The sequence below is a fragment of the Wyeomyia smithii genome, chromosome 3 (genome assembly GCF_029784165.1).
Source record: "Wyeomyia smithii strain HCP4-BCI-WySm-NY-G18 chromosome 3, ASM2978416v1, whole genome shotgun sequence".
Classification (NCBI taxonomy): Eukaryota; Metazoa; Arthropoda; class Insecta; order Diptera; family Culicidae; genus Wyeomyia; species Wyeomyia smithii.
Window position 1 is genome coordinate 276,637,095 of NC_073696.1, and position 15,089 is coordinate 276,652,183.

At 43.0% G+C, this 15,089-nt stretch overlaps 1 protein-coding gene across 1 annotated transcript in view; it reads right to left on the reverse strand.

Moving 5' to 3' along the window:
• The window catches only part of LOC129728603 (mucin-2-like), a 71,807-nt gene extending 67,439 nt beyond the window's left edge, over nt 1-4,368 (reverse strand). The window contains exon 1 of the mRNA XM_055687051.1: nt 3,595-4,368. The gene's annotated coding sequence lies outside the window, so the exon portion shown is untranslated. The remainder of the gene's footprint in view (nt 1-3,594) is intronic.
• Between the last annotated feature and the right edge of the window lie 10,721 nt (nt 4,369-15,089).

Sequence of the window (15,089 nt, forward strand, 5' to 3'; positions counted from 1 at the left end):
ACTGTTATCCATGATCAATTTTCGTGCATGCTGAGATCGTCTTCGATGCTACAAATTATATTCCACCGCACGAATTATGGTAACTTCGAGGCTGCAGCGTACATGATTCAAGTTTTCACAAGTGTTGAACAAGTTTTCAACAAGAACAAGTCAATTATTAGGCTCAGCTCTTTTACTATCGATTCATTAAGACAACTATCAGATGATGTGGACAATAATAAATAAATGAATACATTGAGCGTAGAGTGGTCAGTTCGCGAGAGCGACAGATGAGAAGAGCCGTGCCAGGAGCCGCATGCTCACTGCGGTTACGCGTCAGAGCAGACAGAGATACAGGGAGGTAAGAGTTGGCGAAAATAGAGTCCACCGTCGGAAGAAGCCGAGTACGAGTAGCAGGGGCTCACCAGCGCAGAGGACAGCTATGTTAGACGACGTCAACAGAGTCAGAAGCAGGTATTTCCCTGTGCCGGTCATGTATAATGACAAGGACGGCAACCTGCTTACTGATAAACCGATAAGCCAGGTGGAAGGAGCATTTTCAGGCGCTATTGAACGGTGAGGAGCCGGGAAAGTAGAGCAGGAACAGGATGACGATCATGAGTGACGAACTAGCTGTGGAGCCACCAACAGAGGAGGAGGTCAAAAAGGCGATTTGTGAGCTGAAAACGGCAAGGCCGCTGGGAAGGACGGTATCCCGACCGAACTTCTAAAAGCGAGAAGCGAATGGCTGTACTATGCGATCCACCAGATAATACTAAGGATCTGGGCGGATGAACAAATGCCGAACGATTAGTTGGAAGGCCTCATATGCCCTATCTATAAGAAGGGTCATCGATTGGATTGTTGCAACTATCGAGGGATAAGGTTGCTCAACTCCGCATATAAAGTGCTCTCCCGTATCCTGTTCTTCAGATTGAGACCGTTAACGGAATCCTTTGTTGGCGAATACCAGGCTGGTTTTTGACAGGGGCATTCCACGACGGATCAAATTTTCACCCTACGACAGATCCTCGATAAGTTCCGGGAGTATAGCCTGCAGACCCCCCATCCGTTTATTGATTTTAAGGCGGCATACGATTCAGTGAAAAGAAACGAGTTGTGGCAGGTAATGCTGAAACACAGTCTCCTGCAAAACTAGTTAGGCTGATTCGTATGACGCTGGAGAGATCGAAATCATGCGTGCGGATTGCTGGCGAGACAGCAGTCGCGTTCGTAGGGAGCGTGGGAGTTTCCGTGGTATTGAGGCTGAAGTGGAAATAGATGGGGAACGATTTGAAGTGGTTGATGAATTCGTTTACCTTGGTACGCTTGTGACATGTGACAACGATATGAGTCGTGAAGTGAAACGACGAGTTACAGCTGCAAACAGGGCCTTCTACGGACTACGTAACCAGCTACAAAACTAGCGCTGTATAGGACGCTGATACTCCCGGTGGCCCTTTACGGACATGAAGAATGGACGCTGAAGAAAGCTGATCGACGAGTGCTCGGAGCGGATAGCCGCCAAAACTATTTTCAGTAGAGAACCAGTCAAAGGCCGTCGACCCTGTGTGGATGTTCGCGGTGCAAGAAGATGCACGAAATGTTGATGTACGAGGAGACTGGAGAACGGCTGCCCAAGACAGAAGAAGCTGGACATTTCTAATTCGTTCGGCCCTAGACCGGTGAACGGTCCGTTAGCCAACAAAGTAAAGTAAGAGATCACCAGATCGCAAGTTTCTCGATTCTACTCAGTAGTATTCCGTGGTCGACTCGATCAAAAGCAGCTTTCAGGTTTGTGTAAACAGTGTCTTCCACAGTCTTCCGCATCGTTGGAAATACTTTCTGCTGAAGTAAGTTTAGGTCGTAGAGCCATGGATCTTTTGAGAACGCAAAAGGGAATCCCGTCAAGTCCAGTAGAACACGAATATTCCAGTTTTTTTATAGCTTTTTCAACGAGATGATCGGTCACGTGGAGGATATTCTACTGAAGGACATCACGCGGAGTGTTTCAATAGCAGCATTTATCTGTGCGTCTAAAGTGATGAGCCAATTAAATGTATTTGCAAAATGCGCAGCAAATTGTTTGCATTTTTCGCATTTTGTGTTGACCTCCTCCTTTTTTTAAGAATATGCAGATTGGTAAAGTTTCCTGTTTTTGGGTCTTTACGAAGGCAAGAAACGATTATAAGAACGGAAATTAGTACTAGCCAAGCTGAATCACTGTTTAGAGTGGGCAGCATGAGCATTGAGAGAAAAGAAGTTAGCTATACCAAAGTCCAGGTCATTTTCGTCCAGAGTATCAGCGAATTCAGGTTTTATAGGAGGATAAATGTGTAAAATCATGGGAAAAAGTTATAGTGGAAAATGTGAATTTTGTGAAACAACAATAGGTTTATTATTTTTTTCGTTGTCCCTCATTGTTTGGTTAAAATTTGCTCGGCCGAGTTAATCGTCAGGAATTCTTATGTGCTTCTTTAATTGTAAACATTCACCGCCTCTTGCGAGTAGAAATTCTTCTATAAATTCGTTCATTTTTTGAAATTTTGATACTGTTCCGATCACGATTGTTTAGTTTGTTCACTAAATATAATAAATAATATGTATAAAATAAATTCAACCTCTGAACTTTACCTCAGCGTGATAGAAAACAAAAACATAGTCCTACGTAAGAAACACCTAGTTTTGAAGATTTCTTGAAGATAATACATGCAAAAGATGCAATTTAGCTTCTCATCACCCTCAAAAACTTTTAATTTTTGCATTTTATTGTCAAATTATCTTTTAAAATTTATGATTAATTCAAATTTTCTGCAACATACGGACTTTTCCATTACAAAATGTTTTTTTTTATCTTAAATGTATGACTTTTAGTTGTTTATCTTCTGTTCTATATAAAAACTATGACAAACGTTTTAAATTGGTGCTTTAGCTGTTTTTGCCATTCATTTTCTCGCTATAATTTTCACTCCAATCTACTTTCAAGCATTTTTAATTTTGTCAACATTTTTTTTTTAATTTTTAGTTTTATCATTGACGAATTAATCAAACAAATTTTACTAGTCACTGTTGGTCACAATACTTAATTTTCCACGTCAGACTTTAAAACCCACCGGTTTTGACCGATAATCACAATTTGTTGAACTCGTATCAAATGAAGAAATGGAAAAAGACACTACCAAAAGCAAATAGACTTTATCTATGCTTAACCACCAGTAAAAGTTAATTGTCGTAAAACCAAGCAAGCCTTTGTCTTTACTTTCCCACCCCCTCAATGGTTGGTGCTGCCAAAACTTCTTTAAAACAGTAGGCCACGTTTGTTTGTTTTTCCTTCTTGTTGTTTTTTTTTTTAAACCCCGCTAGAACGGGCAAGTTACTGTTTGTTCTCTGGCCCATTTTCGGCTACACAAGCAGCAGAAAAATTATCACATCACCCCAAAACGACGCAACAATTAGCACCCGTCCAGACCGTGCCGGCCGATAAATCTTCACTCTCCAGCTCCACACCAGGAGCCAAACTTTCACACATTCCCTCACGCGCCGATGCCGAAGACCCGGAATCAGGTTGATTTGAATGTATGCGCGCCCCCCGCTTGATTCTAGTTCAATTCTTACCGTTAGTTTTGCCTCCACTTGGCCTCTCGTCGTGTGCGCCTCGGAATGCGCCGCCGCAACTCTTCGTAGTCCACTATAGCCAACAAGTAAGCCAACTTGCTGACGTTCGCCTGTGCTTCGACTCGACTGGGGTTGTCTGTTTGCGCCCGGTTTTGTGCGCCTGGAATCTGCTCGTGCACTGACTTATCTTCCACCTCAACGAGAGCTCAAATGGCAACCGTTGCCAGTGGGAAGTTTTCCTGGATTTGGATAACAACCGGCCTACTATACTAGGGACGGTTTAACATTAGCAAAATTTTTGCCTTTAGCTTTCAGCGAAAATTGCTGTTTTTTCTCCGATCGAAAGAATGTAATTTTCACTTTTTAACCGTAAATCGATTTTTCAATTACGGAACACTTGCTTCTAGTGGGGAAACAGAAGGAACGGAAGAAATGACTCCTCACCCAACTAATAACAGGGCGCGAGTTTTCGCGTTGAATACTGTTAAATCACTATCTAACTCCGTTTGTTCTTCCCGTTCTTCGGTTGTTAATAACGGCTATCGGGGATTAATCCGATAGAAGAATAAAACAACAAATTCTCCTCTAATTGATTGTTGTTGTAATTGATAGTAGAATTGTTTTACACTAGAATAGAATCTCTCCGCGGTTATCTTCTGGACACGCATATAACGTGACTTTATATTCTTTTACTTTTTTCGTTGTTTGTGTACAAATTCAGAAAGCCGGAATTGCGTCCGCTCGCTTCGAATATCGCTTTCAGACTGACGGGAAAAAACTCCCCGGCCAGCGGAAAAGATCAAGAAACAAACTCCGCTCGATGTGCATACTCACACATAATTTCCTCTTAAGCTGCGCAGCAGCACTAAGCCACTTGCTGTTATTTTCTGCTTCCTCCACCGTTGCTGTGCTTCTGCTGTTGGTAATGTTATTAAAAATCTTTTCTCCCAGTTCCCGGCCGGAACAGCTTTAAGGCTGAGGAATGCCTGGAATGTGCATATTCAGACCGAGCCCTGCTACACCCTGCTAGGTGAATACAGGTGCCACAAAGTTGCTCAATTTCTCTGCAAGTAGCCACCCTGCACGCTCTCTCTCTGCAACGCGTTGTGACAATCAACAAGATCCCCGGATCGGGTTTCTTCTGTCATCGCGCATCGAGGTCTTTTTTCCAGAAGAATCACTCACACTCGAGTGGGGAGCGCTTACCGTGCTTTCTTTTCGTTCCCATGTCGCCTCTTTCAACTTGATCACGATCACATACGTACACAATCGTGCACAGGGGGGAGGGGCGTAATCATTCTCTATTGTTGACTACAAAATTGACAAAAAAAAATTGAGCCATTGTAAAAATAGAATCGAAACTAATAATCAGAGCATTAACCGATATAAATCTTAAATAAAAAACTGCGATGGTAATAAACTACGGGGAACCTTTTTAAAAGAAAAGAAAATCAGAGCACCGGAATAAAACATGCTTGAAGAAAGTTTTAAAATTCATCATGGTAACAACAATGAGAATCTAAAGTTGCTTAGAATTGCGAACGGAGTGTTAAAAAAGCGTATGAGAAACTTGAAACCTGAACAGAAAGTAAAGCAAAACGATTTGAAAAGCACCTGATTTGTGTGGGTTATTAATGTTCGTGTGAGAAATTTCATTGCAGAGCAAAACTCGCCAGCGCCGAAGCTGAGTAGGAAGAGCAAAACTATAACGGACATTTGTTAGAGCTCCAAAACCAACAACCTTCGCCCTGATTGAAAAATCCTGCGCACGGCTATGAATACACAAAGCATACATACAATACACACACGATGGCACACGTTAAACACGCGAGAATCGTGAGATGAATGCATCAACGACAATTTAGAATAGAGCAGCCGTGCATCGGGCGTCGCCTAAGCAACCGTGTAATCAAAGCAGCCCATGGCATGCTGTACCAGGTGATGATATCTTCGTTACGCGCAGTACGCAGCCAGTGGTGTGAGTAACCGGTTTATAGCCTGCTTTGATGGTAACTGGTTCCTGGTTTCTGGTTCGATGCAATCATTCTGTGCCGCGCGCCGTGTGCTTCCAAGAGTACCTACATATCGTGGAGACGATCGTACCGCGCAAGGGAAAATGCAACAATTTTAATCTTTTTCTCTCCGCACATCTCGAGAGTCTGCTTGGGTGTGAACAGATTGAAACGGTGATAATCGTCGGGTGGGAAAGTTCTCGTCATTATCATCATCATCCGCGCATCCGTTTGCTTTAGCATCGTGTTGTGTAGCGTTTAGCTGTATTTAAATATCAGTTCAATTCCATCCGCCGCCACAAGAAAACCGTTCTACCATAATAGGGCTAATGACCCGTCACCAGGTTACTATCCATTCACGGAACGCTCTACCAAGCGAGTGGAACGATTGATTTAATTTCCACCCCCCAACGATTTCCGGTTGCAACAATCCAAGTGCAAGGCAAACTAGATTCACCGCACCCGAGGATCGTTCTCTTAGTTTGCCAACCGCTTGGCCTACTTCGTGGCAAGCGCAGCGAAAGAAGCCTTCTTTATCACGAGCTAGGAGAAGAAAAAACGTTACTCCGTACTCTTATTTCCACTTAAATTTTTAAGATTTGCATTAACAATGGGAAAAAATCAGCCAGGAGAAATTGTCGGCTAAGCGATTTTGGGCTATTATTTCAACAACCTAATTCGTGCCGCTTTCCGCTGGTCATCGAAACAACAGCAGCAGGTTCCCATCTTTACTGGATTGGAGGTTACTGAATAACCCAGACATCATTTAATTTTTCAACTGTTGTTGAGCCGCCTACTAGGCCTACTTTTTCTTCCGATAAAATTTGCGAAAGCGTAATAATTTCATTTTGGCACATTCCATGCAAGCACAGCCATCAGGATAATCCGTTTTTTTTTCTGTAAATATCTAGCATTTCTATTTTCTTTCTCTTGGCAGAGAGTTGCTGCTGAAGATCATCCCCCGACAATGCCCACTACATTGAAAACGCTGATGATCCAATCGGTTCCGATCAATCGATCGATAAGTAGCCTCTACGAGGCGCCGCCACCGCCACAGGTTCAACAACCTGCTGCGATGTTTTATTACATTTTATGATTGTTTGAATTGCCGTTTGATTGGATCGCTAATCATAGAGTGCCGTGCGCTGGCACAGACTACCGCGAGAGTTGGTATGGTTTTTTTTTCTCTATTTCATCAACGTGAACAGCAGGTCTTGACTTCAAGAGCTGTGGGTGCCACCAAAGATCTAGGCACAGTAGGCTTCGACGGCGAAAGTGGGAATTGATAGTGCGGCTAAGTTGTGAGCAGTTTGAAACTGCATCCGTCAATTGTTACTTGTTTTTTTTTTCTACTTCATGCAGCATTTCTGGTCTTTACATCATACCCTCCGCAGTACCGATCATTATGCTGTTTAAGATAGATTTTACTTTAACCAAAAGACGAGGCTGATTTTTAACTACCAGGTTTAAACCGTGTGTAGGTTCACCGGTAATGGACGGTTTGTATCATTTGCTTCGAAGCGATGTGCGTTAAACTGCTACTGCTTGAGGCCCGCGCGATCACAGTTATTAGCAGCAGAAATTTTGACGGTTTCGGATGATTTTGTAACCTGCGCAGTTTTATTTTAACTTTTTTAAAACAAAATTTCGGTAAACACTTGTTTACGTTTTCCCTGGATAATCTGGTTTATATATAAAAAGAGGACGTAGATTAAGAAGGACTCAAGCGAGAGCCGTGGCGGCCCGTTCTGTGTCAAGAAGTTGTCACCATGTTGCGCGGTTGTAGGCTATGTTTTGCCAGTTTCCCAGGTGTCTTATTGCCCAAAAATCTCTTTCGAGCTGGCCAAGCCTTCGTGCATGTTGCGTTCCTCTGTTTCTGGTGCCGACAGATTTGCTGAAGAGAAGCGATTTCACAGGGTTGCCGTCCGGCATCCACACTTCAAGCAGCGCGTGCAGCCATGGGCGTAGCCAGAACTTCGAAGTTCTTCAAAATTTTAGAACCCTACCCTGGTAGAGTTGGACCAATCCAACAGGCACATGAGCCTATAGGCGCTTTCCAGTTTACCTCTATACCAGGTATACCTGATACCAAGCAGATGCTCTATACTTGAGTATGGATGTAGTAACGCTAAGCTATTAGTCATCATACGTGATAATGCCGGGATGGTCGCTGAAGCCCCCTTGCAGGCGTAATAAACGTGGCTCCCTAAGATGAGCTTGTTGTCGACCATCACACCTAAGACTTTCAAAGACCGCTTTGAGTCTGTAATGCATCTACCGGTACTAATTTTGACCTCCGTCTTGTAGTGTGCTAGGTCCAATTTCATAGAGCGCATCCAGTCTTCTACGATTTTTATTGAAAGTACAGCTTTAGTTTCAACACAGCGCCATACATCACATTCCACAGCACCGGGCCCAGGATTGAACCTTACTGTACTCCTGCGGTAACTGGGACGCATTTCTGACCCTCGTCTGTGTTGTAAACGAGTATCCGATTCTGGAAGTAGTTTTCCAGGATCTATTACAGCAACATCGGCACGCTAAGACTCCGAAGCGCAAAAGTTCCAACTGACCGCCCTGAACGACCCGGGTGCTACCTTTATCGCCCTTTGAATGACCAGGTTCAGGATTGCGTCTAGTCCCGGCGCCTTGCTTATCTTCGAAGAGTTTGCGATGTTAAAGAGTTCCTCATTTGTAACCCTTGCCACCTCCTCAACCTCTGCACGGCTGCCGTCACTCATAGTTTGTTATTGTTCGACAACCGGAGGCCAGGGGCTTGGATCGTGGCGTGGAAATAGTCCCTCCCTCAATGATCCGCGCCAACATCGTTGGTGACTGTTAGGCCGGTGCCGACCCCTCCTTAGTTGCTCAGCACTCGGGTGGGACTCCCCACCTTTATGTTCTTCTCGCAAGCTTCACCACCTTTAAAGTGCGATATGTTCCAGCCGCGGATGGTTGAAGTATTGGCTCTACCTGTTGATAGCCGCTTCGTGTTGTGATCTTGTTATAGTGCACCGACTTGTGGTTGCTGTTAGTGTGACCGTTGTCTACCCTCCAGTTCGTGATCAGTCCCGTGCTGCAGAACATCACATCAATAATCGACTCCCTACCGTTTCTGCTGTAGGTGCACTTATCGCCGATGTTTGCCAGATCCAAGTTGAGCTTTTCCAAAGCTTTCAACAACATCCGGCCCCTCGTCAATTCGCTCAATTCGCTTGACACTTGATCGACCATCTGGGTGAACCTTTAAATAGACGAACACGGAGAAGCATAGCAACTACAATAGAATACCATCTTCAAGGCTTAGTTTCCCTCCACTAGTGAGAGCTTTACCTTGGCTACCTGGGTCCCTGCTGGACCCTTTCGGAGGCGGATGGTTTCGCTGATGTGGTAACTAGAGAGTCCTCCTAGGTGAACGCCCCCTTTCTGGTAGTCCGCTCCTTGTTGGTAGTCTACTCCTTGTACTTGTCGTCTCCAACACATCCGAAAGAATGAGTTCTCTGTACCTTACGCACCTCTATTGATATGCATTCGCACGCAGTGTAGGCTGTGGAAATTTCACTTCCGCTACCGCGCTATTTGGGCGGCTGAGAAAGGGTCGGAAACCTTTACAGGTTACATTTGTTTGTCAAGGTAATGTTGCTAATTCACAACTTGATCGAATCCACTACATTTTTATTATTATTCTCTCTATCACTACAATGGCCTTCGAGACTTCAGCGTATTTAGATCCATCAATCTTGAGAATGGCTGCGTCGCCCTTACTGTTCGCCTTACCTTCACGCGGCTTGCTGGAGCGTTTTTCATGCTTATCCCGATTTTGTCGCTTAGTGTTTACTACGGTAGTCCATGGACCGTTACCCGTAGCTTCACGTAGGTTTCAGCGAAAAGCTTTCGTGCATTGTTGAAGCAGATACGTAGCAACAGATCACTTTGTATTAAGTATTTCGATATGTTGCTACGTTCGTCCGTGAACTTGAGTATCTTCTCAAATTAGACAGGCAGAGCTACCATACTCACATTCATCTGGCTGATACTGTTACTACCAGTAAAGCACCAAAGATACGCTCTTTGTTTGTGGCTGATGGTCTCGGCGAAGACCGCGGATGCCGCCTCTGACGAATGGATTAAGCAGCCTGTTCGCGCAACATCTCTGGATGACCCCCATTCGTGCAGTTTACCCATGCAGCTAATCTATTTTATCCACGGTTGATAGAACGATAACACCGTTTCTGCCCATCTATAGTTGTGCCACTTTAGACTTCCTGATCTCATTCGCAGATAGTTAATAAAACCTAATTACTACTTCAGCATACACGCGTTTTTTTCTAACCGTCGCCATTCCGGGTTTTCAAGAGACTTTCGCATTTTTCGGGCTCTGGCCACTTCACAGCCCATCAGCCTCTACCGTCAATTATTTTTCTTCTGTTCTAATATTCATTTTTTTTATGTAAGTGGGTCCCCTTCCCAGTTGCTATCCTTGTCCATAGTGAAGTAGTCGCCTATGTGACCTTATGGAGGCCAATATTAAAGCAGTGCGGTCATGACAAGGGTGGGTCACTCATAGCGCCTTATGAGTAACTATGTCATCTACCACAATAGATCAAAAATGATCGCAATGGTTCAGTCTTCTACAGGAGAAAAAAAAACTATGTCGTCCCCGGTATAAGTCAGGAACAGGAATCTGGTCCTAGGGGTAATTCCTGCCATCTGACCCTTCTCCTGCCTGATTCCCACCATGCAATGAACGTGGAACGTACTGAAAGGCCTGCCAGGTTTTACGGGACGGAGACCCCTGCATCCGTTTGCCGCCACGCTGTTTCAAGCCGTTGTCACACGACTTTACTTAGGGGCCATCCACATTCCACGTTGACAGCCTTGAAGGGGGGGGGGGGTCTGTGTAATATCCACGATCCATACAAAGTTTTTAGAATATATATGGGCAGTTGTCCATAGAGGGGGAGGGGGGAGGAGGTGTTTCAAAATCAGTAAAAATCTGTCCACGTGGTATGTGGATGGCTCCTAAGGGAGCTCGAAGCAGGTGCCAGCCCTACATCGTGGTATCCAGCTTTTTACGCACCCTAATGACGGTCGCTATAATGCGTGTTCGTAATATGCGAACCTCTCTGCTTAGGTCAGATTTGCGATTTCTGAAAAATTGGCAACACAAATGTTGCCAGATATATTTTTCTCTTGATAAAATATACGAAGACTTCAAACTGACGTAAGCAGAGTTGTCAAAAGGGTGGGTAATTTATTACGAACTTTGCATTATAGCGTCCGCCATTATGGCGCGTAAAAAGCTGGATACGAGCCTTCGGCATCCCTATACCGAGTAACAGTGAATGTCAATGAACTCATGTCCTGGGCTCAAATTAATTTGTGCCCGCTGTCAGCAGTAAGATGAAGATGTATGGAAAGAAGCGGTGATATGCTATCTCGTTTTTACATATGTTGAAATGTTAGCCCTTGAAACATGGCGTGATGCCAAAGGGGTGGCTGGATAGGAACGTGTACCGACTCATGTCCTTAACCCCGCAACCAGTTTTTATTTATTTATTTTATTGATGTATTTAACACTCAACATTCATCTGACAATGATTAGTCTTAATGAATATTAAAATTAAATTACAAGTACAGTTATTCGGTAACATCTAAAATTCGCTGACGAAATGCGTTGATCGGCATATTGGAGTCGAAAAGTTAGTAGAATTCATTGAAGCGGTGGCATACGGCACGAATCGGGTCATTAGAGCCATGAAGTCGCCTGCAAATAACAGGGACACGACAGTTAGTAGATTGATAAATTAATCCGGGTCCATTACTGAAAAATAGGAGGGAAATTTTAAATAACCGCCTGCGATCCCAAATCATTACGATTCAAATTATTGACTCCTTGGGTTATTTCATATATGTTACGAAAAAAACTTCCTCTCTGATATATACACTAGGGTGGCAGCGAAAAGGGTCATGTCAAATTTCGCAAACCGATACATATACATTTTGTTCATTGGTCCAAAAAATCATCTTTGTAAAATTTCAGCTCAATTGGACACATGATTTAGGGGTGCTCCAAAGCGCTCAAAGTTTGATTTTTTGACCCTCGGAAATCTACCAAGGGAGGAGTATATGGAACTGGGAAAATCGAAACTTTTGAAGTAGAATACTTCTCTCAGGAAGTTCGGCTACATAGGGATGTAAAATGAAAATCTAAAACCGAAAAAAGTGAAAAATATGTCCAATTTTAAATGCTAATAAATCGGTTAGTATTTGATGGATTTGCTTCATTCTTGCAGCAATAGATTGGAAAATCTTCTAAGATTCTTCCCAAATGCAGATGATTGTAATTTTATTATTCAAACTATTGTACTATTGAAAATAGTCAAGCCTTGTCAAAACGAAAAATTCGGCCTCTGATTGGTCGTTATATGATTGCTTCCCAAGCACGGTCGACAGAATCATAGACCTTGTGCAATTTTGCCTATATAAGAGCCCGTTTCACTCGAAGCCGTTCATTATAATTCTAGACTGCAACAGGAGCAGTCCTTCCTCAGCTGCAGCAGTAGATACAGCAGCAGTAGCAGTGCAGCGGATAACGGCCACAGTTGTGGTATGACAACGGATAGCGGAGCGCGTCTCAGCATCGATAGCAGGACCAGGTGATGCAGGGCAGCGGATACCTATGGCAAAGGAAGCGTCCACTACTGTGACAACGGGGATAGTGCAGCGGTTGACGTTGGTCTCAGCATCAATATAAGCAGGGCCAGCTGATGCAGTGTGGCATTTTAGTGAAATGCTGTCTCTGAGCGATAGCAGGCACACTAGCCAATGCATCCAGCGGAAAGAACGTTCTGGAAAGCTTTTCAGTGTTTATTTTCCCCCAAGAAATACGTTATTTGCACTGCCAGTGCTAACGCAAAGATGTGATCAGCATCTTTTTTTTTTGTTCACACAACATTTATTTGACACGGCACAATAAATCAGTATCTTATCAGACATTGAATTAAACAACAAATTGTCCTTTTCAGGATGAAATAAAAACCTAATTGAAAAGTTAATATTTTCTCTTAAATCAATTTTCTTTTTCAAGAAATTTGGAACAGATATATATTTGGCTTCATCTACGTGTCTCAGAACGTACTAAATTATCTTTTCCTTCAGTCATGAGCACAATATCCGAAAAGCCTTCATTATCAGCATAAAAATTAATTTTTCGCATAATCAAAATTCAAAAGTTATCAAGTCCAAATCATTACAAGCAACTATATTATTGAAAATGGTCAATCCTTGTTGAAGCGCGAAATTTGACTGATCTGATAAGTCGTTAATATGATTGCTTCCCAAGCACGGTCGACAGAATCATAGACCTTGCCATTTTAAATTTGCTATTTGTCTGTATAAGAGTTAGGATGGGAATTATCGACTGAAATGGCTATCCATAGTTATCGATGATTTCCTACTACTATCGATAGGTTTTTCATCCCTATATAAGAGCCTGTTGCAGTCGAAGCCGCTCATAATAGTTCTAGACAGCGACTACAGCAGTCTTCCCTTAGCAGCAGCAGTAGCAGTGCAGTGGATACCAGGCGGATAGCGGCCACAGCTGTGGCATGGCAATGGATAGTGCACTAGTTGCAATGGATCTCACACCGATAGCAGCTGGGCCAGCTGATGCAGGGACAACGGATACCCCAATAGCAGCGTATAGCGGCCAAAACATTAGCATGGCTACGGATAGCGTAGCAGTTGCAGCGGGTTTAGCATCGATAGCAGCTGATGCAGTGAGGCACTTTAGTGAAATGCAGTCTCTGTTCGATAGCGGGCACTAGTAAATGCATTCAATGGAAAGTTAACTAATTTTGACAACACATGAGCCGTCTAGTTTTGAGTGTTAAATCAGCTTTTCACTATTTATTTTATCACATGGAATACTTTATTCGCACTGTCAGTGATAACGCCAAGATGTGATCGGTATCTAATCCGATATTGAATTGAACAACAAATTAAAAAATGACTGACACGCAAACAGCCGGGTTTTCTTTCTTGTAAAAGTATTCTACTTCATCCTTGCGGTCGTGGCTTTGCACACAAACCTCCTGTGATTTTTTCGATGCCAAATGACTTTAAAGTGCATGAAACGTCAATCGTCGGTGTTATCTCGAAAAAAAAAAAATTGACCCAAAATCGACCTCGGGGACCACCCTGATGAAACTCAAGTTTGAGATACAACATTAAAATAATTGACATCTGGTTCAGAACGAGTTGTGAGTCATTTTAGAAGTTCTCAAATAGTCCATATTTGGCCTTCGGTTGCTCAGAAAACGGCTAAGCCACAAAAGGTCGATTTTCAGCCAATTTTTTTTTCGAGTTGACACTAGATCTCGATGCATTTTTATGCATTTTAAGTCATTTGGCATCGAAAGAAAATGTTTCGATTTTCCCATTTTCATGTACTCCCCTCTTGGTAGATTTTCGAGGGTCGACACAACTTTGAGCGCTTTGAGGCACCCCTAAATCATATCCCATTGAGCCGAAATTTTCCAGATGATTTTTTTGGGCCAATGAACAAAATGTACATGGTCGGTTTTTATAATTCGATGATGAAATTTTTGAAGTAGAATACTTCTCTCAGGAAGTTCGGCTACATAGGGATGTGAAATGAAAATCTAAAACCGAAAAAAGTGAATAATATGTCCAATTTCAAATGCTGATAAATCGGTTAGTATTAGATGGATTTCCTTCGTTCTTGCAGCAATAGATTGGAAAATCTTCTAAGATTCTTCCCAAATGAAGATAATTGCCATTTTATTATTCACACTATTGTACTATTGAAAATAGTCAAGCCTTGTCAAAACGAAAAATTCGACCTCTGATTGGTCGTTATATGCTTGCTTCCCAAGCACGGTCGACAGAATCATATACCTTGCAATTGAAAACATGCTATTTGACCTGTATAAGAGCCTGTTTCAGTCGAAGCCGCTCATAATAGTTCTAGACAGCGACAACAGCAGTCGTCCTGCCTTAGCAGCAGCACTAGCCCTGTGGTTGGTCACCACGTCTCAGGAACAACGCGGTTCTTCTCAGCGTATGTCGCCAGACTGCCATTATTCCCCCCGTGTTGGGGCAGCATGAAGATTGCTATCAGGAAATCCAATTTCAAACATTAAAATGCCTTTTTCAAGGCAAATAAACAAGTCATTGAAAGTTAATAATTTTTGACAACGCAAGCAAGCATTCTGTGTTGGATCCTAGCAATTCAAATCTGTCGCGCCCGTCTAATTCATACAGTGCATGTTGTCCGTGCATCTTAATTCCCCCACTGTTAGGGCAGCTCAAAGGATGCGATCAGCTACCGATTTTGAACCGCAAAATGCCTTTTTCAAGGCAACTAAACAAGTAATTGAAGGTTAATAATTTTCTGGCTTCAACACAACGGACATTCTGTGCGGAATGCAATCAAATTCTGTTGTAGTTGTCTAATTT